The sequence below is a fragment of the Sus scrofa genome, chromosome 13 (assembly GCF_000003025.6).
Source record: "Sus scrofa isolate TJ Tabasco breed Duroc chromosome 13, Sscrofa11.1, whole genome shotgun sequence".
NCBI classification, from domain to species: Eukaryota; Metazoa; Chordata; class Mammalia; order Artiodactyla; family Suidae; genus Sus; species Sus scrofa.
This window is the reverse complement of record NC_010455.5, coordinates 13,128,712-13,153,590: the sequence shown is the minus strand read 5'-3', so window position 1 is coordinate 13,153,590 and position 24,879 is coordinate 13,128,712. Positions and strand designations below refer to the sequence as shown.

The 24,879-nt window shown below is 38.0% G+C and overlaps 1 long non-coding RNA gene across 1 annotated transcript in view; it reads right to left on the bottom strand.

Annotated features, from left to right (window-relative positions):
- LOC106505556 overlaps positions 1-23,697 on the bottom strand; it is a 59,723-nt gene extending 36,026 nt beyond the window's left edge. The window contains exons 1-2 of the long non-coding RNA XR_001300088.2: positions 23,596-23,697; positions 15,406-15,519 (exon numbers count right to left, since the gene is read on the bottom strand). This is a non-coding gene — a long non-coding RNA (uncharacterized LOC106505556). The remainder of the gene's footprint in view (positions 1-15,405; positions 15,520-23,595) is intronic.

The following is a 24,879-nucleotide window of genomic DNA, read 5'->3' as shown; positions in this document are numbered from 1 at the left end:
TGTGCCAGGCATGGTACAATAATTCATGTCCTGACAACATCTAGGCATCACAATTAAATACGTTCCTCACAGCACATATAGGGAAGATGAATCATTCCTACTCCACTCAAAATGATCAAAAACCACAAAACTATAAAAGAAATGGAGAATGTCATTGGAACTATTTATCAGAGGGTCTTCCAAAACATGAGCCAGAATAAAAATGCTGTCCTCAAGGGTAAAAGTGAGCAGAACAGATGAGTAAGTGGAGGGAGGCATCACCCTTCTCTGTCCTTTAATTGGGCACCTCACCTCAGTACTATTTCTGAATTCCTCTTGTGGGCCTCTAACAGTCAGGAATATAGTAAGTGTCCAATATCTGTCAATTAATTGTTGAGCTTCCTCTTATATTCACTTTTCAAATATACCATTCAAACTCTGCACATTTCTTAAAAGAGTGACCAAAGTAATGTCATGAACCCAAAACTCTGAGGGTGCATTTTGCCCAGTAGGCTTACTGCTTCCAGTTGTTCACAGATTAACAGTTATGATGATTACCAGTTACTGTCACTTTTTAAAACAGCAATCCACTGACAGCCATAATTTTACACCATGTGGCCTTTCTTGGCATCTTTCCAATCTCTAAAGTGTTGACCTAAGGGATAAAATGAAAAACTGGATTTCTTTCTTTTTTTTTTTTTTTTAATGTCTTTTTGTCTTTTTTACAGCCACACCTGCAGCATATGGAGGTTCCCAGGCTAGGAGTCTAATCGGAGCTACAGCTGCTGGCCTACACCACAACCACAGCAATGGCAATGCCAGATCCAAGCCGCATCTGCAGCCTGCAGCACAGCTCCCTGAAACACCAGCTTCTTGACCCACTGTTCGAGGCAAGGGATCGAATCCGCAACCTCATGGTTCCTAGTTGGATTCGTTTCCACTGTGCCACCACAGGAACTCCTGGATTTCTTATCTTGGGCAAAATTTTTGGAAATTTATACTCAAACACAGAAAAGGAAATCTCATGAAAATACTTTCTAAAACTCTATCTACTCAAAATGTTTGTATGTATAAATCAATAAAAACAGTACCATTATTCTTCCGGGAATCCAGTTAGCAGTTCACTAGAGAATTGTTCTTGATTATTCACATTGGTTGGTGCAAGCTATTCAGTGAGCTCATGAGACATTCTAATCATTTCATGAATTCAATCAGGATGGTTGCTCTTTAAATATCTATGTCATTCCAAGTGTCTGGGGTTAACAATAAAGATGAGCACAACGTAATTTCTGTCTCAATATGCTTTAGAATGAGTTTAAAATATTTCACTGGATCATAGGAAGACACTAATTTCGTATGTGATACTGGTATGTTTGATCCTTAGAATTTTAGTGTGTAAGATACTTTGATATCTTTTTGATTAGTAAAGGGTTTTAATTCCAGGATGTGATATTTATTGCACTGAGCCTAAGACCCAAAATGCTGATGACCATGACTGTCAAAGACAGTTAAGAAATCTTACAGATGGTAGTGATATAGGAAACTATTGAGGTCCAATTAACTTGTCCTCTTAGGAAAAGCTCCTATGAAACAAAGAGAAATTTTCTTTAGAACCCTAGTTCCAAACTTGCCCTATCTCAAAGATATTGTAAAAATAAAACTCCCCACTCATCAGATTAATCTTTTGCTGAAATGATGGTGTCCTAAATAATTAAGAAGAACTTGATAGAATACATAATTTATAGTCATCTTCAGTTAACTTGGCATTAGTGAAGCCCTTTTCATAAGTACATATACTATCGGCATGCAAACAACTGCTTTAAGTGCTTAAATTCATTTTGAAATGAAAACTTTCATTTAAGAATCTCCATCATGCTATTTGCTCATTTATAAAATAAAAGCCTTTCCTCATAGATAATGCAAAAGTAAATTTTAGTCCAGTCTATGTAGTAATTATGAAAAGACTAATAGAATCCAAGTCAATGACACTTTAGTATACTTGTAAATGAATAACAGTTTTCAATAAAAGATTTCGAATAACTTTAGAGATACCATGCTATTAAAACAAAAATATCTCACCTCCGTTCTCCAAAATGCTCAGTTACTTCTATAAAATAGCACCAACCCCTTGGATTTTCAGTCAAGGCTGTTTAGCATCTGGTTACATGCTATCTTTCCACCATTCATATTTTATACCAAAATTCTCTAAATATTCTCTATAGACATGCTAGGGACTTCCCCACAATTAGGGTCAAAGAACATGAGGTTTGGAAAGGGCATTGACAAAGTGCCACTTGAAGATCTGCTCAGAAGAGACATTACTAATCAATTATGACATCCAATTTCTTCTACACCACTCTCCAGGCAGTCACTAATAGCAGATTTTATCTTTCCTCCTGAAGTTGACCTAAGAGCCCACTTCAGAACAAACATGCAACTGGTAGGACACTGATTTTCATTGCCCAATCAGTTCCACTCAACACACTGAATTTTTTACTGCTCACTGGAGAACTTAGAACTGACTAAAACATGGTTCCTCCCTCTGGTGGCATCACAGCTTAGAAGAACACAGAGTTTAAAATAATCCATTTAAATTCCATGGTAGAAACCATTAATTTTAGCACCAGAAGCACTAAAGTAGGATGTTAGTTGATTCTGCAGTGGGGATAGTTATAGAGCATAAAACATACAAATAAGCAGGGAAGAGCTGAGCACAGAAGAGAGAATTCAAGAGAAAAGAAACAGAATGATCAAAGCACCAGTGTGCAGCAGCATGGTGTGTGTGTGTGTGCGTGTGTGTGTGTGTGTGTGTGTGATGTGTGTGGGAGTCATAATATAAAAAGTGCAATGTTGCTAGGAGGAAAAGTCTGAGATGGGGTTGGAGAGAAAATCCAGAATTATTTTCAGGATGGCCTGCTAGGAAATTTAACTTTATTCTCCACATCTCTGTCCCTCAAACCTGTGAAACTACATTGAAAGATTTTAAGGATAGATAAATAAATTGTAGAGGGGAGATACACAGGTACATGTTCACGACAGATAGATAGAGAGATAGAGAGATAGAGAGATAGATAGATAGATAGAGAGATATTGTTATTGGTCGATTATAATTCAAAAACAAACAGACAACAAACTCTTAGAAAAAGATTCCAGATTTGTGGTTACCAGACATGGGGGTATGAGGGGAGGGGGATTTGAATAAAACTTGTAGAAAGATATACACTTCCAGCTAGAAGCTAAATTAATTATCAGGATATAATATATATTATTACTATCATTAACACTGCATGTGTTATATATGAAAGTTGTTTAAAAGAGGAAATCCTAAGAGTTCTCATCACAAGAAAAAAAAATCTTTTTTCTTTTATTTAGTATTTATACAATTATGAATTTTCACTAAACTAAACAATCATAGTAATCATTTTATGATGTAAGTCAAATCATTATGCTGTGTACCTTAAACTTCTACAGTGCTGTATGTCAATTATATCTCAATAAAATTGATGAAAAGAAAAAGTGGCAATTATGTGGAATCTTAAAAAAAAGGATTAAAAAATGAACTTATTTGCAGAACAGAAACAGACTCACAACTAAGAAAGTTCCTAACAGCCATCCATCACAAAAATTGACCATGGGGCCACTCACCCTCCTTCTGATCTAAAACCATCTCCTTTATTTTATTTTATTTTATTTTATTTTATTTTATTTTATTTTATTTTATTTTATTGTGCTTTTTAGGGTTGCACGTGCAGCATATGGAAACTCCCAGGCTAGGGGTGACTCAGCTACAGTTGCCAGCCTATACCACAGCCACAGCCACATCCACAGCAATGCGGGATCCTTAACCCACTGAGCGGGGCCAAGGATTAAACCCTCATCCTCATGGATACTTGTTGGGTTCATTTCCGCTGAGCCACAATGGGAACTCCTCCATCTTCTATAGAATCAGCACTTTGGATAACACAGTAGGAGAACATTATTAAAATGAGTATATTACATCTGGAGGGACAGTGAGCTTGCTTTGCCAAGAGGAAAGCAAGAAGTAACCACATCACCCCATTTCTGAATTTGCATTGCTTCTTAAGTTAATTACCAAAACAAGGTGTGATAAAATATTACACAGGAAAAAAAAGATATGGCAGAAAGGAGTATAAATGGGGAGAGAAGAGGTGATATATAGGAAAAGCCTTCAAAAGAGTCACCTTTTGCCGGGATAATTATATTGTTGAGCTATTGCACTGATACTTAGGGCTGGCCAATAAAATATTTTATTTGGTAGATTTATTAGCAAACATTTACAGCACTTACCGTGTTTCACTGCAGGGCTCTATGATATCCTAAATTATGAGTCCCATGTTCATGGATATTTGGCTTTAAGTGAAAGATATGCACTTATAAAATTGACAGTGAAATGAAAACTCAAGCTATGTCTTATGTGGTACTGCTTGATGTTTCATAGGGAGCTGATAAGGAGAGATTTTTCCTGTGATTGTCTGGGAGTGTGAAACAGTTATGAAGGATGTTAAGATTATAAAAAAAGATGATGAATAACTGGGACGAGAGAATTTAAAATAAATTCCAAACTCAAAGAAAGACAGGCAGGAAGAAGAGAACCGACTTGTACAGCACATTGGCTGGAACTTCTCTCTATATTTTCATTTAATTCTAGCCACCAGCATCATCCCTATCTTATAAATGTGAAAACTGAGGTGCGTGAAGCTTAAATATTTGGCTGAAGATAGCACAGCTGGTAAACAAACAAGCTGGGGACAGAAGCCCAGGGGGGTCTCTCTTTAAAAGCTGTTGCCTTTCTGAACCCCAAACCAACTGAAATTTGGGCCTGGACAGTTTTTTGTTGTGGCGGGCCCCTTGTTCTTACCACTGGATGGTAAGAACAACCCCTCCACTCTGACAACCAACAGTCTCTCTAGACATTACTAATTATCCTCCATGGGATAAAATCTTCCCCAGTTGAGAATGCTTGATTTAAAGATTCTTCACAAGACAGAACATGAATTGAGAAGGCAGTAGAAAATTTTTATGGATCATAAAGTACATATTAAAAGGTGGAGAAGTTTATGTTACAATAATAACAGAACAAGCAGCCTGAAGAGTCATTAGGTAGCCAGGCTCATCATAGGCCATTCTACAGAACCAGTCCTGAGGGCAATGGCAACGATTGCAGTCAGATACTGGATATGGACTTGACACAATAACCACTTCCTGTTGGGAGGGGACAGAGGAAAAGGATCCTGATAGACCAACAGAAATGTTTCTCCTCTATCACCCATGTTTATAACCATCACTGGATTCCAAGTCTGGTGCAAGTTCATCTGAATATCAAACACTTCATATGTCTGAGCCCTTCCTAAAAGATTGCTGTTTCTGTAGTGAGAAGTGGATTCTGGAATCTTTCAATTACAGAAATGAGGATGAGGTGCAAGATAGTCAAACAATTTAAAAAAAAATTAAAAAGAAAAGGGAGAAATGAAAAGGGAAGGAAGGAAGATAGGAAGGAAAGAAGGAAGGGAACAGAAAAGAAAATACAAACACCCACTATGGATTTTCTCCAGAGACAATAAATAGCCAATATTAATCCTTCGAAGAATGGAAGGAGACAATAAATCAGTTCTGCAAAAAGCAGCACAGAAGATAACTTCTAATTCCTCCTCAGATCAATATCGGAACAAGCTGAGAAAAGCCAGAACAGCAAATGTATCACACTAGTGGAATACTATCTGGTTTGTTCCTGGTACTCATAGAGTTTGCTAGAGATGGGGAAGATGTCCCTGCTTAAATGCGGAATAGGCTAACAAGGAAGCTCTTAGTGTGAGATGACAGAGGGAGAACGACGGATGGTGGTTAACCCTTAGAGGACGACTTCATATCCCCCAGTCTCCCTCTGAAGCCCTCTTTCCTGCCCCCCAAGCCAGCTCTTCCCTCATTCCACCTCCTCCCTCCACTGCCAGGCAGTTTCAATTGTCTGAGTGCTGTTAGAGCAGAGTGACTACATTTTAGGAATGCATGATGAATAGCCAAACAGTCTTCAAAGGAATGGAGATTTTTCTTTCATCTACACCTTCCAGTAAGAAGTTTACAGCCCAATTTCCTGTCTTCTTCAAGGGACAGACTCAAGGCCTGTGGAACTGAAACCCTTGTCTGTAGTGATCTACTTGACAAAAGCTTGACCAAAAAGGATATATGTCAAAGGACAATTTCCCTATTTCTGCCCAAGTCCTAAAACAACGTGCCAGGTTTATAATCAGTGCTTTCCTTAAATTATATCTTGAATTACACTGAAAAAAAGCTCCACCTAGCAGAAGTTTTTTACCTTCAGCTGAGTTTCTCTGCTTACTTCTTTCTGGCTTCCAATGTCCCTACCTGTGGTTAGTGATTCAAAGACAAACCTCAAGCATGAAATTGGTCATAAAGAGTACTTAGTGCTTCCTTTCTTCTGCTTATAGATGTTGAGAGTGTTTTCTCTGGTTAGAAATGACCCTTTGTATAGTAACCAAAAAGTTCTTTTGACTTATTCCATTGAGTATGTCGTCTAAAAGCTGAGGTTGGCCTTTGGTCCAGCTGCCTAAAAAAGTAATGACCTTCCATTCAAAGAAAAGAGTGGATGAGGGAGAGGAATAATGAAGACAATGGATTAATCTAGAAATAGCAAAGGGTTGATTCTACTAGTAAGCTGTAGGAGACAGAACCTTATTTCACCTTCACTCTAGCAAAGAAATCAATATATCTTTGGTTGAGCTAAAAAAACTGCATGCTATTTTTTTTAAATGATTTTTTCTCTGCCTTTAAATCAACTCTTTCAATGAATTAGGAGGAGAAAGAGAGAGAGAAATGCCTTATAATATAGACTTGGTTTGACCTCTCAAAGTAATAAACTACCTGGTTGAAAATTTCCCTTTCTTCTAGGTAGGCTTAAGGATCAAGTACATTATACAGATTATTTAGAGTGCTTTCAGCAGCAAGTAACTGCTGAAGGCGCTCTGAATAATGCCACTTCAAACTGGTTTAAACGCTAAAAATGCTGTTCCCTAACATAAAAAGCAATCCCAAGACAGTATGGGCCTCAGAGTTATTTGATTTTGAAAGTCAAGAACCCAGAGCTTTGCTATTCCTCCAGTCCACCAAGCTGGGGAAAGTTTCATTTTTCAGGATGGCAGCAAGGTAGCAGTTCAAGGCTGTCAGTGCAGACATGACATCGTTGAGAGGAAAAGAACATCCCCTCTTGCAGCTTTTTTGATAATGTGAAGAAACTTTCCCTAGGTGTTCCTCAGTAGAATTTTGTTTATCTCTTTACCATCAGAATTGGATCACATGCCTACTCTGAACCCTTAGACTCATGGTTCACAAGTTGATGAAATATCTTGCTTAAATTTCTTAGACTTCCTGATTTCTAAAATTATTTATTCCTCTGAATTTGAATGTATGCATATACAAAAGGAGGTAAACTATTTCCTCTGTATCTTATCTGGTTGTTAGATTAATTTAAAATAATACAAGAAAGTGAATATATTTTGTAAATCAAAGGTGTTGAAAAAATTCTCAATTTTTAAAATTCAAATTCTAAGTCATTTTGAATAGAAACAATATTTAGTTTTCACCAGTTTCCTAGAGAAATAATCCTGGGAGTATGTGATACAAGTTATATTGTCTAAAATAAATCTTTGTAAATTGCTGCATTGTAAATTTGACTGAAACAAGTGCTTTTACTACTATACTATAAAAGATAAGATACTGTTGTTCTTAAATGTGACTGATTCTGAATTTAATTACCTACAAAAGTATTCCTATAAAACAAATCTTATTTGATCTAACTCAATACTACCCAGAAATTGTTGATTTTTAATGAAAGATATTTCAATAGAAATTCTTGACTGTATTCATAGATAAGGGCAAAATTCCATATTCTCACATCACAAGACATAGTCAAGCCTGTATCCTCTGCATGGATAAGTAAAGCTGTAACATAAAATAGCATCTAACTCTTTCTTACACTTTAATATTCTTGGCATTTATATTTTAATTATTCCACAAAACTGTCTTTATTTTTAAAATATAAGAATTTATACAAATTGAATACAGAAGAAGCTATAAGGACTACTACTGAAATTTCTATGTTTGAAGCAATAATTGGCATAAGACCAGTGTTTAGCAGAAGTCCAATACAATGAGCCACTTTTTGGATTTCTGAGATATGAGCTGCAATGTCCAATTACTTACATAAAGAAAAAGAGCATGAGCTTGGCAGTCGCAGATATGATCTCAGTCCTATCTTTGTCACTAATTAGCTGGGAAATCTGAATTCTGAATAAATCTAGTACTTAACTCCTAGGTTTACTCTGAGGAAAATGAGTTTATTCATAAGGAGCATTTAGCAATTAGAGTATTTGGCATTTTGGGTTGTCACAATGACTAGATAGCTATTAACATTTAGCCGGAAATATCTAGACTGCTAAATGTCCAGAAATACACAGACTGCCTTTCACAACGAAGAATGGTACCTCTTTAGGTTGAGATCGTTTTTGAGAAAAATTCCCCCTAATCTAATCAAATATTCTTTGGCCTAGGAAGTGGTTTCAGCTCTCCCTTAGGCATTTGACTGAAGAGAGGAAGGGCAGATATCTGAACAAAGTTTAAAAAGGATTTCCCTCTTAAGAAGAAAGAAGTTGGCAATGAATGCTGGGTAGACATCCAGTAATGTTCGCTACATTACATCATTGCCATCTGATCCTGAGGCAAATGTCTTTTATGCACTTATTATTGTATTGAATTATCTTGCATTTAAAAAATCATCTTAGGACTCCTAGAGACTTAGATGACCAACTAAATGGCTGTTGCAATGACCTGAGTCTGAAATTACATGAATATTAAGGTAGTAGTATAGGACATAGAGAGAAGCGAATGGATTCTAAAGCTATATTTGAGGGAAATTAATAGATATTGGTAAGTGACTAGTTTTAAAGAGTTCAGAGTGATTTCTTAGTTTATGGAAGGCTGAAGTTAGCCACTGAATCCCAGCACTCTCTCATAGCCACTGAAAAATGGCATCCAGCTTACCATCTTGTTCTCCAATATTATACTTGTCATCCCACCTACATTTAATAACTCCACAGATAATATATGCAATGTCATGGCCTCTGTATTCGTTACTTCTTCACTTCCAATTTCCTTGTCTTCTTTGTCACCTCTTTCATTCATTCCCATGCCTACATCTTATATCTTAGCTGGACCACTTCCAAAATAAAATTTCCAAACTTTCTATATTTTTAACTTACTCCTTCTGGTATCTTAGATCTAACAATTGTTAAATTATGCAATCTTCCAATCCACTTATTCCACCCTTTTCACTGTCCAATACCCCTCCTCCAATGCCCTCCATATCTTTCTTACCTAAATAAGCTTCAATGGCCTATCACTAAAAATTAACCTTTGCATTCAACTTTAACTCATTTGCATCTCTCCATGGCTATGCTTAAATTCAAATCTCTGGATGATTTCTGACCAAAATAGAAACTGAAAAGTAGTGCCACATTGCTTTTGTGCTTACCCTAATTCTAATCCTATGAGAACTAATTCTGATTAATACTATATCCCAGTGGTTTCTGAATTGCATGAATGGTGCCATCCTCTGAAATAATGCACATAGGAGAAGAAAGAGGAAATGGGTGGATGAAGAATTAAAATTTTGACATGTTCAATTTCATGTGTCTTTGAGACATCCACATGGGACGATCTATGCTATTCTATGTATACTGAAATTACATATATTGAAGAGAGAGAAACAGGAGCTGGGAAAAAATAGTTTGGAGATCCACTATGTAGAGTTTGTATGAAAACCATATGGGTGGATGAGGTCATCCAGAGACACTATAGCCTCAGAAGTTTTCTTTGTTCAATGGCAGCTTCTTTTAGTTTAGCTTTAGAAACTATGCATTCAACAACAAATTTTAGTTAAGGAATTACTACTTTCTAGTCGTTTTTCTATGCACTTGAACATGTTGGTTAAATAATCTTGGTTTCCCGGAATTTACATTCAAGTAAGAAGAGCTAATGCCAAACTCTTACTTGAGGGGAGACATTGCAGAAGATTCAGCTTGGACCCCAAATCCAGAACAACATCAATGAAAATAATACCTGCTCAAGCCCCTCCAAAGACAGCATGGAATAATAGTAGAAAATAATAATTAAAACAGTAAATAGTAGAGAAAATAATTGTAGAAGTAGTAGTAAGCAGGTATTAAGAGTGTATTCCAAGTGTTTTGTAATAAACACTTTACATTCATTAATTCACTGAATCCTTACAATGGCACTTCGAGGACAATATTTTATTGTTGGCCCCAATTTACAAATGGTGGAACTGAGGCCCTGGAGAAGGAAAGAAATTTGTCTACTGTAAAGAACAATGGGCTAGGCAGGATATTAGTTTTCAAATGAACTCTAAGGTGAACTGTGTGATTTTCAGTAAGTGATGCTTATCTTTGAGTCTCCGTTTCCCTAGTTATAAAGTGAGGTCAGTTGACCAGACAACCTTTAAAGACCTACTTTGATGGTGCTTATTGTTAACCAGAACTTGAGAAACAAAGACCTGATTAAAATAAATGGGCATTTATTTGAGGTTTATTAGGATGGCAGCCTAAGAGGTGTAGATTCAAAAGCACTTGAATTGTGTGCCACTGGACTGCAAAATGGGGAGGGCTTATAAAGACAACGAAACCTCATAAAGTCACATAAATGCTTTGTCTAAAGTTAGGAGTGGAACTGGAAAAAGTAAGATCTGTATAAAATGCTCAAATTGAATTTAACCTTCACAGTGAATCAGTAGAATATACTGGCAATGGTGCTGTGCCGATTCTAAGTCCATCCCTTAACTGCCCAGAAAGCTTCTCTCTTCTTGGGAATGTTTTTTCTTAGAACTCAGATGCCATGTGGAGAAGGACCACAGGTCCTTGGTCATTTTTCTGTCTGCTCAGGCTATACGATGCAAAGCCAAAAACCTTAGTGTTATCCCTTAGTCCTCTCTTTTTCTTCCACTCTTTGTCCAATTTTTAAAAAAAAACCTGTTAGCTCTATCTTCAAAATATACTAGGAATCTCAACCATTCTTACCATCTACCCTGGCCATCAGGAATTCTGCCATTTCTTCCCAAGTAGTCTCATATTTTCCACCCTAGTCTTCCCAAGACCTAAGCAGATGCCACATCTGATACCATGCGAAGCAAAAGAACCACCTAGTTATCCCACATCATCATGTAATAAGTTATAGTTTTAAGCGACTACATTTTGGTGTGGTTTGTTTCATAGCAATCACTAACTGAAAGAGTTACTATGAATATACACATTTTACAGATATGGAAACTGAAGCTTATGAGAGTTTAATTAATTGTAGATCACATATTAAGGAAATGATAGAATAAATATCTGAATAGACTTCTATTAAATTACAGAGTCCACACTCGAAAACACTATGCTGATGTGCCTCTCACTTAATACCTTCTTATCAGTCATACTTCTCTGCAATATTTGAATTTGGACAATCTTTTCTCTTATAAATAGAGCTGCTAAGCTTACATGGGCATTACAAAATCTGTTCTCTTTAATGAACTGCACAATTCCTAGAAGTATTTGACAAAAAAACATGCACAGGGATTACAAACGAATAGCCAGAAACCTGGAGGGACCTCTTCCCTCACTGGAGTTCTTTAATTTTCTAAAGCCTAAGGCAGTTACAGGCAGCCTCTAAGTTCCCTTGTCCATCTTGCCAGACACCTGTGAGTTAAAAATTACTGCAATATTGCTTTCAATATGCACTTACGTCTCAAAGATTTTATCATCTAGAAAAAGGCACCGATTCATCACGACGAAGTTCAGAGCAGATGGTGTCAAATTCTATTTATCCTGTACTCTTTTTTTTTTTTTTTTTTTTTTTTTTTAGGAAGTCAAAGTAAAATTCATTCAGCAAATGCAACTATCAAAATATAATAGGAGGGGGGAAAATGAGGTGACTCAGCAAAAATGAAAATCCTGAGTGTTTTCCACTGAAACAAGTCAAGGCAGTGATTTAAAGGGGCCGATAAATCCTTTCTGGTCAGGATATACCCCTGCATCCTTCCCACTCATCCCAGTCCTAGTCTAAATATGGTTTAAGTAAAGATATAATGGTGTTTTCCTGTGGATTATTTCTGAAAATTGGGCTAAGTGGAAAATTATGCTGGAGTGTGGGGTAAAATGAGGAAATAAATATTGTCAAATGTAAACATGTTACACTTTTACATGAAATCAGTGGAAGTCACTGTAGGAGCATAGTACGCCTGTCTAACATATTATAACTAAGGTTTCCTGAGCCTTCTATTCGTAAGAATTCCCACTGAGGTTTCCATATTAAAGTAGAAATATAGCCACGATAGAGTGCTTTATGATTTAGAAGGCACTACTATATACATGGCATTTGAATTGATCTTTATAATAATCCCAGGCTAGGAACTATATATGCAAGATCAGAAAGTTAAATAACAAACCAAGAGTCAACTCAAGACTCCAACAAAATACCACAACTTCAACTGAAATCTTTGACTCCAAGTTCCTTTTAAAAAAGAGAGGATGAGTACAAATTACTAAGTATAAAATAAATAAGCTACAAAGATATATTGTACAGCACAGGGAATATAACTAATATTATATAATATCCATAAATGGACTATAACCTTTAAAATTTTGAATCGCTATGTTGTTCAACTGAAACTTATATAATATTGCAAATCAACTATTCTTAAATTTTAAAAAATCATCCTAGAGACAAATAAATAAATAAATAAATAAAATAGAGGAAAGTGATTTTTTTTTTCTAAAAAAAGCAATGTTTAGTTGATTTTTATGGCAAACACCTATTCTAATCTTTTATTCATTTTTTAAAGTTTTATTGAGGTATAGTTGATTTATAAGGTTGTGATAATTCCTGTTTATAACAAAGTGATTCAGTTATACATGTACACACATCCATTCTCTTTCAGATTCTTTTCCCACAGAGATTATCACAGAATACTGGGTAGAGTTCCCTGTGCTATACAGCAGGTCCCCACTGGCCACTCATTCCACATACCTCAGTGTGCTATGCCAATCCCAAACCCCCAGTCCATTCCTCCCTCCACCCCGTCCACCCCCACCTGTCCCCTTTGGTAACCATCAGTTTGTTTTCAAAGTCTTTGAGTCTGTTTCTTTTTGGAAAATTCATTTGTATCCTTTTTTTTTTAGGTGATATTATACAATTTTTGTCTTCTTAGTAGTGTAAAGTACACTATAATACACATTTTCTATATTAAAAATGACTTAAGTTCCCACTGTGGCACAATGGAATTGGTGGCATCTCTGCAGCTCTGGGATGCAGATTCAATCCCTGGCCAGGCACAGCGGGTTAGGGATAGGGCATTGTCACAGCTACGTCATAGGTCACAACCTTGGCTTGGATCTGATCCCTGGCCTGGGAACTCCATATGCCTCTGGGTGGCCAAAAAAAAAAGAAAAGAAAAAAGAAAGATTTAAAATATCATCCACATAGCCAGTGAAAATTCTGCAAAGAGTTATGTTACCTAATATCTGTCTACTAAGAAAACTACTCAGCACTTCTTTCAATGGAATCCAGTGTTGCCAAAAAAAGTAGATGTGGTTTTGGAGGCAGTGCAAACAATGGCAGCTGCTGTAGTAGCCGTCTTTTGACATCTTCACCTGAAAGCATTTCTCCAATTCTTTATTAGAGTATCTTCCCTTTTGTTATTCAATTAATTTATTTTCATTGAGGTACGACTGAGTTACATCAAAACTCAAAGATCCTAAATGTGCAATTCATGATTCAGAAAGTTTCCCCATGCCCTCTTCTAGAGAGCCCTCACCCTAGAGGCAACAACATTTCTGAGATTTTTAACCAACTACTTGTTTGGTCTGTTCTAGAACTTCTAGAAGTTTATAGAAATGTACTGTTTTGTTTTCTGCACTTGCCCTCTTTTGCTCAGCAGAATTGTTTGGGATTTATCCGTGCTGTTGTATGTACAGGGAGTTTATTCTTTTATATTCCCGTGTAGCATTCCACGTCTGAAGCACCACTCTGTCTTCATCCATCCCTCTACTGCTGGACAGTTGGGTTGTTTGGGTTTTTGCACAGCTTCATTTTAAGCAGTAAATGTTTAGCTCTTAAAATGAGTCCATAAATTAAGAAATCTGTCAGCCAAGGCACATTTTCTTTTGTGTATGTTTGTGTGAGTTAAAGTAGAATTTACTTTGTGACTCAATGTAGTTATGCTAAACACTTTACATTTGCGATATGAAATGAATTGGTCTGGCTCCCAGACTTCATGGCCAGGAGGTAAACAGCAGTGGGGGAGACGCTGTGCCAAAACTGCCTCAGAACTGAGCGGCCTGCTGTCTGGGCTCAACAGTAGGTGGTGTCCTTATGGGAAGGAGATAGATGTACATTCAGGGCTGTGGTTTCAGGGTTCCAGCTCTGAGCACAGCACTTGGGCTGTTAAAATGCTCCTGTAATAATATTCACCAGCTAGATTCTGGTGTCATGTGTGTAAACAGATCAATGGTTCCAATCATTTAAAGTCCCAGTTTCAACGGCCTCTCTCCCTTTCTCTAAAGCACTTAGGCTCATCATGGTTTGCTAATTAAAACCCAAGACTAAAGCCTTTCTGCCTTGTGTGTGTAGCTAATTGGACCTTCAGGGATGCAACAAATGAGGCTATTAACATTCACTAGGCATGCATTTATCTAGCACCTGCTGTGTGCCAAACACTGCACAGTGCTAGCTGAGTTTCCTAACAGGTTGCAGACTGACAGTGGGGTGCTGTTAGGTAAAGAACATGGGGTTGCTATCCAAAAGCCTGAGTATGAGACTGCTTTTCCACTGAACTTTTTCAGAGTCCTTGGGCAATTCACTTAGTTATTTTATTTATTTTTTATTTATTTATTTTTTGGCTGCACAGGTAGCATGTGAAAATTCCCAGGCCAGGGATCAATCCTCACCACAGTAGTAACCAGAGAAGCTCCAGTGACAATGCTGGGTCCTTAACCCACTGAGCTACCAGGGAATTCCTCAGTTATGAATTAATGTATAGGAGGTTCTAACTTTTCAGGTCACAAACTAAGGTGTGAAGACAAATGTATATAGTTTGCTTTTTCTACCATTCACCTACTTTGGGACCCTACTCTTCTGGGTGGGAGACATTACAATTCATTGAATTTAAGTAATCATATGTGTATAAGAGAGTCCCTGTCAATATAAAATCCTGCCCATTTCTCCCCAGAGCATTTGCTGAGTCTTCCAGTTTCATGCAGCGTTTGGAACAATGATGGCACACTACTTACCCACATATGGGCCACTAATTCTCATACGCTCTTTGGTTCTCCACTCCTTACTTACTTCCATTTTCTACTTTAAGGCCTCTCCAGAGCTTCTGGCTTCAGTGAACCCTTGGTACTGCATGGGACATGGAAGTAGAGAAATTCTAGTCTTCCCAGCACTGGACTACAGGACCTGGTAAGGAAGGTTCAAACCCCTGATCATAAACATTCCACCTGGCATTCATCCTCCCTACCCTGTCCTTGCTTGGATGGAAAGGCTTCTGAGACCTTGTGATTTTTCCGACTCCATTCAGAAAGCAATGCACGGGCAGGGCCCCTGCTGGTGTACAAGGAAATTTGTATAAATAGAGAAAAGGGGTTCCTTTCCTGTGGATGCACCACCATGATGCACCACTTCTGGGCAGACCAATTAGAAGAACACTTCTTTTCCTTTGGTCTGAAGGCTTCTGGAGCAGTATACAAGCTGGACTGCAACCCCCTTCTCAGCCCACTAGCCAGAGTCCTAGGGCCTGTGCAGGGCTGTCCTGGGTCGGGTTCATGGCCCCCTCCTTTGCTTGAGTTATCTCACCTATCCTCTTCCCAACCAGGCTCAGTCCAGGTGCTTTAGCTTCTTCCATTTCTTCTTTCACTGTCACTTTCCTCCCTCCCCACCTCAAAGGGGCCTACAATTTTCTCTGGTCATGGAATGGTCCTGTTTTTCATGGCGTATGACTCGGGCTTTTGAGTTACACAATGAATTTTCTCTCCAGCAATTGTCACAGCTATGCATATCAAAGGATTATACGGGAATGCAAAAGCCAAGACTTGACTGTTTCTTCCTCCCTGTATTTCTGTGTAACATCTTTACCTAAGGTGAGGGATGCTATGAGTTGTTGCTCCAGAGGAGAAGGATCACAAGCTAAAGATGTAGTTGGGAACCATGGCAACCCTGGAGGTGTGCTGCTCAAATCTCCTTCAAGAAAGACCTTACCATTCAGTGGTAAGGAGTGAGGTTGGCTGACAGCCTCCAGCTGGGGTGCCTACAGGATCTTGAGCTGAGGCCTTGCTCTCCTTGCAGACCGTCTAGCTAATGACTGATCATGGTGGCCGTCTAGGGCTTGGTTCTTTCCTCCCAAAGCAGGACTCCTCCTAAGGATATTTGCTGGGGGCAGTGGGGGGTACCCATTGGGTTGACACTTGGCTGAATCTCTGTCAAATCTGCATCGTGATCTGGGCTCACCTGGCACCATCCTATTTCTTCCCTGTTTATTTTCCATAAGTGTTCCCATCCTCCTCCCCCAATAAGCCTCTCGTACTCCTAACTCAGAGTCTACTTCTCAGAGAATCCAAACTTACACAGGTCTGAAAACACTTCCAGGGAGTTCCCGTCGTGGCTCAGTGGTTAACGGGAATCTCACTAGGAACCAGGAGGTTGCGGATTCGATCCCTGGCCTTGCTCAGTGGGTTAAGGATCCAGCATTGCCGTGAGCTGTGGTGTGGGTTGCAGACACAGCTTGGATCCCACATTGCTGTGGCTCTGGCGTAGGCCAGTGGCCACAGCTCCTATTAGACCCCTAGCCTAGGAACCTCCATATGCTGTGGGAGCGGCTCTCAAGAGGCAAAAAGACAAAAAAAAAAAAAAAAAAAAAAAAAAAAATACTTCCAGGAATCAATTAAATAACATTCTACCAAATAGCAGCGTGTTGAAACAATCAAATTATCAGTATAATTCATACAGTCCCTAATATCCTCTCTAACCTGTTCTTCATTTATTTTGAAAAAAAAAATGTGAAGGAAAGAACAATTATGCGCCCAGGTAAATCACTCCAATCTGAAAATGTCCAAAAGTAGACATTTAATTATCTCTTCTCCTAACCCTGCCTTCCCTCTAGGCATCTTATTAAAAACAACAGCAGCAACCAAGGCAAAACAGTATAAGAATGACCTTGCAGAGCTATGGCTGACCCCAAAGCACTAGGTCTACTAAAATAGGTAAGCAGCTCCTTTGCCTCTTTTCTGGTTATTCATCCCTGTTTTTTTTAGACCTTTAATCATAAGGGGTGAAATTGTTAGGCAACATTTAACTTTGCCCCTGATTCTGCTTTACTAAATATACACAACACGTTACCAAACCTGTTGATTCCTTTCCTGGATTAGAAAGAGTAAGAATGAAGAATTAAGTCATTGAAGAATGGCTGGCTTTCTACCTCTTGCTTGCCCTTAGTAAATTTGCAGGTGGACGTCGAGGGTGCAGGGAGACCATGTGGGCAGAACATCCAGTTGCAGGTGGACCACTTGAGCAAGACAGCATCCCAAGGAAGAGAAGTCAGCAGGTCTGCAAGTGATGGAAAGATGACCAAGAACCTGACATCCTGCCTAAATGATCAACTGAGACTGATCGCTGATCATTTCCCCCTTTCCCTTTAAAAGCCGTCATGGCTGAGCAAAATCTTTGGAGTTGGTCTCTGAACATAAGCCTGCCATCTCTCCAGATTGCCAGCTTTTCTGAATAAAGTTCCTTTCTTCTCTATCAAAGTTCAACCCCCGATTTATTGGCTGTCGAATGGCGAACAGCCATACATACGTTCAGTTACAGATAGAGTCCTGTTTTACTTGAATTACCTTTCAAGACACACGTTAACTGAATAAATCAAAGTGAGTTGGAAGGTGTCAGAAGTGTTGGTTTGCTAAATAAATATTTGGCAAAAAAAGAAAAAGTAAAACACGATTTTTATCACACGTAATGCATAAGCCATGGAGGATGGTACATAATGTTTTAGGTATGTGTATTTTCTCCTAAAGTAAGCTCCATAATAGATATGTTAAGAGAACTTTGTTGTAAGGACAGGCATGCTCGAAAGAATAATGCCACTTCTATGGAATAACATGTTCTCAGTGAGCTGCCCAGTCTGACCCGGGTCTTTAGGGTGGTTTCATGGAATGGAGATGAAGCTTGTACTCCTTGTAAGTACAATTTCATAGCAGGTTCATTGCAAATGTGTATATAGTCAATGATGGGTTTTTAATGCTCTTTTTTATTTTTTAAAATGTTATCGAAGTATAGTTGATTTATAATGTGATAATTTCTGCTGTACAACAAAGCAATTCAGTTATAATAATCTCTATATAGATTATTATAGAATATTGGGTAGAGTGCCCTGTGCTATACAGCAGGTCCCTGTTAGCCAGTCTTTCCATATACACAGTGTGAAGATTTTTGCCACTTTAAAGGGTTGTACAAAACCCTGCTGCAGGAGCATCTCATAAAATAGAGGATCCAAAATGATTTCAGCAAGAACATCACTACTGTAACCTCTGTAGCACCATGAAAAGCCACAGTGAGGATCAAAATATACTCATCTGAATGTAAAAGTTATATGTTATCTGATCATTTGGAAACTTAACTTCTGTTCCTACTGCACACTAGGTATTGTGTAATGTGGTATGGAAGCGGGGTTGAGAATAAAAATGGGGAGAGGAGGGAGTTCCCACTGTGTCACATAGGAAACAAATCTGACTAGTACCCACGAGGATGCGGGTTCAATCCCTGGCCTTGCTCAGTGGGTTAAGGATCCAGCATTGCTGTGAGCTGTGGTATAGGTCACAGACACAGTTCAGACCCAGCGTTGCTGGTAGCTGCAGCTTTGATTTGACCCCTAGCTTGGGAACTTCCATGTGCCATGGGTGTGTGGCCCTAAAAGAAAAAGGGGGGTGGGGTGGAGAGGAGTTTAGGGGAAAAATATAGTCCATCATTCCATGCCTTCTACAAGTTTGTCATCTACTTTTAGGAATTTCATATGTGGAAAAGAAATTGTCTGATAAGCTAGAAGTGGTGGATGGGGGAGCAGATAATGACAAAATGAGAGCAAAGAAGAAAGAAGGAAAGTTATATTTCCTGCGAAATGATTTACCTTTCAAGAGTCTTGATTAGCACTGTTTAGCCATATTCTTTCACCTTAAAATATTTCACTTCTGTCCTTACCTCTCTGCTATTGGAATCTCTCAAATTCTATAGCAAAAAGGACAGAAAAGAAAATGGAAAATCAGGATTTAAATGAAGAGTCTTCCAGAAATTGGAGGCCCCCAAATCTCTTACTTTTAATTTTTTTTTTTTTAGAAGTAGAAAGTGCCAACTAAAAACTGGCACTTGCCATTTATCTCTACAAGGATTCAACCATGCTCTGACCATCAATACCAACTGAAAGGAATTTAGGATGGAGATCAGGAATGAGGTACTCCAGTGCTCTGGGAAAAACCAGCAGGCCAGGTCATCAGAGAGTGAGATATTTTCAGAAGATTTTATGAGCCCACTTCTTGCATTTCCTCATATCTATAAAAGCACTAAAGTGCTGCATGGTTATATCTGCCCCTCTGGACTAGTAGCAAACCTCCACCAAACTGTGTAATTGACTGCAGTACCCCCTTCACTAAAATCGTATATAACACTGACCTTCCCCCATCTCTCTGGAGCAGTTCCTCAGAGCTATCTGAAATGCTGTCTCCCAGGCTATAGTCCTGACTTTTGCCCCAAATAAAGCTTAACTCATAACTCTCTCTTGTAATTTTTTTTTTCAGTCAACAAAACGCAATACCTTATTTAGCCCTAAGTTATTTCAACCGACTCTATTTTCATCACAATCATTATGCTTTTTGGCATAGGGTATGTAATATGGATTGTCCTCCCAAGAGATTAAAAGGAAGCAAAGCAGTTCCACTGGTGACTGAGTGTCCTAAGGCCTCCAGAAATTTCTTCTGTATCAGCAGGATCTTACCTCTATATTAATTCATAACAGAATTCATTTTTGCTACCAAATCTTGAAAGAGCATGTGAAGACTTCCTCTTGTGTAGAATTACTTGACTTCTTTTATGCTGTGATTTCCTATTTTTTTGCAGACCCAGTGATCCCCTTCAGCCTCTCCCAGAGTGTCTTGATGAGCAAATTAAAAAGTAAATTGAATGGTTGTCTTATTTGATTTCCTCAGGAATGAGTATAATAAGAGTTAGGCTATCTAAATGTGCAAATAGCTTTTTTAAAAAAAGAGATTTATTTTTCCAAGGACTCTGTTCTCTGGCTCCCTCTTTGTTGACCAAAGCTCTGACAAAACATGTTTCAGAAAGTGAGGGATAAATTATTGCCCCAATTGAAAATTGTCCAAAATGAAATCATCTTCAACCAACCAAAGATGCCCTTCACTCCAATGTCAATTATGGATGTGCCTTAGATCACGTTAAGACAGCAAATATTTTTGTTTCCCCCCTAGGTAAGAAGAATTCATTTGAAAGGCTATTTTTCTCTTATTTTACTTTCGGGCAACTGTTTTTTCCTTTCCTTTATCCTAATGGGATGCCCTCCATAGCAACCTACTTAGTGAAAATAACCAGAATCACCTTGGGTAATACTAAAATATAAAAAACACATGGAAAGTTTTGGTAGGAAGAAGGAAAGTAGGAACAATAGCAGCAAATCACTTAGTAAGCAAAAGCAAAAAAAAAAAAAAAAAAAAAAAGGCAAAATCTCAAGGACTGAAAAGTCTCTTTGTGACCTTCACTTCTTTTTAAAGTAAACTGTGTTCCTTTTCACAAAAATATTTTAATTACAGATCTCTGGTGATCTGTAAGTCATTGGAGAAGGACTAAACGATAATGAGCAATAAACATGACTTTCAACTCAAATCTGTATTTTATCACTGGGTTTTTTAAGACAAAGTTTATTGAGATTTCCAGAGGATGCTGAAATTTATTTCCCTGGACTGTGAGAGCCAATGTCTGGGTAGCCATGGCCAGTTCCCGGTTCTGATAGGACAGAAGAGAAAATAAGACCAACATTATACAATTTAATTTAATTTTAAAAATTTTTTAAATTTTTGTCATCTTTTTAGGGCTTCACCTATGGCATATGGAAATTCCCAGGCTAGATGTCGAATAGGAGATGTAGCTGCCTGCATACACCACAGCCACAGCAGCAGGGGATCTGAGCCTCGTCTGCGACACACACCTTAACTGACTGAGCAAGGCCAGGGATTGAACTCGCATCCTCATGGATACTAGTTGGGTTCATTAACCACTGAGCCACAATGGGAACTCCTACAACATAATTTTAAAAAGGTGGCCAAATTTTCTAAGGACACCTAAAATCGAACCCCAGAATCTTATTAGACTGTGTCATTCTAAATCACTTCTCTATTAAAAAGTTGAACTTATCTTTTTTTTTCTTTTTACATCTGAACCTATGACATATGGAAGTTCCCAGGCCAAGGGTTGAATCAGAGCTGCAGCCGTGGCCTATGCTACAGCCATGACAACACCAGATCTGAGCCACATCTTCAACCTACACAGCAGCTTGTGGCAACACCAGACTCTTAACCCACTCAGCCAGGCCAGGGATACAGCCCACATCTTTATGTTCTTAAGGCACTGAGCCACAATGGGAACTCCAGGACTAATTTCTGTTTCGTGAAATTATAAAAAACTATTCTCTGTCCAATTTCCATTAAAATGAGACAGTCACAAGTCATTCAGTGTTATCCTGAAACCAACTGGACAGATTACTAAGGGCCAAATAACTACAGTTTCAAATTTTAGAGAGAATAATGATAAATGAAACTACTATACAAGTGCACCTATGGGACATTGCTATATCCACTTTCAGAGAAAAATCCATAGCTTTAAGTGATTATATTAACTAATAAGAAATAAAAACTAATTAATATGCAATTAAAATAATTGTGGAAAACAGAGACACACTAAGGAAAAAATAAATTTAAGAAAGCTAAAAATCAGAAAATAGCCAATAGGAAAAAATGGAGATAATAAATTAATCAAAGAGCTGATATGTAAAAAATTAAATAGTATCTATATGACTATTAAGCTATAAACTATAAATATTAAAACAAGATAACAGGAAATCAATCATTGATGAAAAAGAAAGTAAAAGTATTGTAAGGGATAAGTTAATTCTACTCTATGTATAGTAATTTGAAGGTTTTTGAAAATTAAAGTGATAAAAATATAATTCAATAAAATCAACCCTATGTGATGTGGTCAAATAAACAGAAAAAAGTTTATTTCAACTTGGACTCCACTTGGAAATCATCTAAGATATTTTTAATAGGCAATGGATGAACTGACTCATACTAAATCAGAACTTCTGCAACTACCTTTGATAAAGTAACATGTGGAAACAATGATTCCATTAATAATTAGAGACATAAGAGGACAAAGCAAGTACATATTCATGAAGTTAATGTACAGCTTCACAGGTAGCCAGGGCTTCAAGGTGAGACCAGAGAGAAGGAAAGCCCAAGAGGTGAGCTGATATTCTGTAATGTTGGCTTTCCTTTGGAGGCACATGCTGATTCATGGAGCAGAAGCAAAAGGCTGGACACATAAGAAATAAATGCTACAAAGAAGCAGAAAAATCAGCAAGGCTTTGACAATCTCACAGGCGGGGGTGGGAGGGAGGGGGGAGAATTCGAATTCTGGACAGGTGACACAGTCAAAATTAGAAGGTCCAAGATCCCAGAGAAAGGTCATGCAGAGATGTGAAACATTGGTTTCCTCCAAAGACATTTACTGAATGAATTCTCAAGATGCTCAGGCTAGGAGGTTAAAAACCCATGTGAAATCGCAAGTAATGCAGAGAAAATTCCTGACAGTGCCATGGTCCTGACCAGATTAAATTTGGAATTTGGGACTTGCCTCCCAAGGAGTCAAGACAAGGCTGTCCATTAAAAACCCTAGAGGGATATACCCTAAAAGTAAAGGGAAATCAGAAATAGATTGAGCTTTTCTAAGACCTGGTTTAAGTCAGCTCAGTCTTGATCGGACTAAGTTGATCTCCTCTAATATCACCTGGAGCATCCCCAATTTTTTATACACAAAGCACAGTAAATAAAAAATAATAAATAAATTAAAATAAATTAAAAATTATGATGCATATCAAAAAATAGGACCAAGAGAGAACGTAGGCAAGAGCCTATACCCACAGGTGACTCAGTTATTAGTAATTAATCTTATAGTTTAAAATGGCTACGATGGAAAATAATTTGAGAAAAAGAATACATATATAAGACTGAGCCATATAGCAGAAATTGGCACAACATTGTAAATCAACTATACTTTAAAAAAAAAAAAAGAAGAGAAGGAAGGAAAAAATACCTTCTGGAGGATTTTATGAGCCAACTAAACTTTAGTTTAAAAAGAATTACATGGGAATTCTAGAAATTAAAAATACAGCAACTAAAATTAAGAACTCAATAGATTTCTTACCTCAGGCTTGACCCAGCAGAAGAGAGGATGAATTAACTGGAATACAAATCAGTAAAACATCCAGACTGAAGCACAGATGCCAGGGTATGTGTTAGTTTCCTCCAGGATTGAAAAAGAACAATAGCAGGAGTTCCCCTTGTGGTGCAGAGGAAATAATTCTAACTAGTATCCATGAAGATTCGGGTTTGATGCCTGACCTCGCTCAGTGGGTTAAGGATCTGGTAGTGCCGTGAGCTGTGGTATAGGTCATAGATGCAGCTCAGATCCCACATTGCTGTAATTGTGGTGTAGGTTGGCACCTGTAGTTCTGATTGGACCCCTAGCCTGAGAACTTCCATATGCCCTGGGTGTGGCCCTAAAGGGAGGAAAAAAAAAATGGAGGAGAATAGCAAATGGAACAACAGCTATTGTTAAAGTCACCATTAAGTTTTCAATAGTTTGTCATTCTTAACCTATCTACTTTCAACTGAGGTGAACATGAACTTTAAATGAGGATTATGATAGTGAGTATCCTCCTTGTCTTTAAATCTTCCAGTACTTAGCAGTTGCCTTCATTTTTATGACTCCCCCATGGATGCTGTGTCACTTTAGGTTATGATTTTTACAGGGAAGCGACACTCCAGGGGCTTTCACTTGATCCTACCTACTATAAAATCCTAATTTCAAAAATCAGAGAGCCAATGTGGGGATTCTGCCAACTATACATCTAGAAGCTTGGAAATATCCTCAGGATTGATTCATTGACCTTCTGAGCCTAACATGAGATAGACTGGGGATGAGTCTCCATTTATCAGCTGATTTTCATGAGCCTCCCAATGACTAGTGGGCTGCAGAGGTATTGAGAAAAGCCCCCCCACCACTAAAAAATCCAACATTAATTCAAAATGAATATTCAGTAAGGCCCCCAGAGTCTAAATATGTACCTTGTCCCAAGTCAGAATCACATTTGTAAATGGTCTTAGGTGTTGTTAGGGATGTTTGGAGAATCACATTCCAAACCTGAGATGTTATAGCATGTTCCTTCCTTAAGGGAACGTAGTTGCCACTTAACTAAGGAGATCTGAGTCTGGTGATGCAAATCATGTCTGTTCAGGTCAGATTTTCCCCCAAGTTATTAAGACCAAGAAAGGCTTTAACAGACTGACCTCTAGTTTTCGTCTGGGGAATCCTCAATCTATTACTCACTTTCAAACTCTCTGAGGGTCCGTTCACTCTGGTTATTAATCTATGTTTCACAAACATTATGGGACTATTCCCTTGTAGAGATTTTGTCAGAAATTTGCC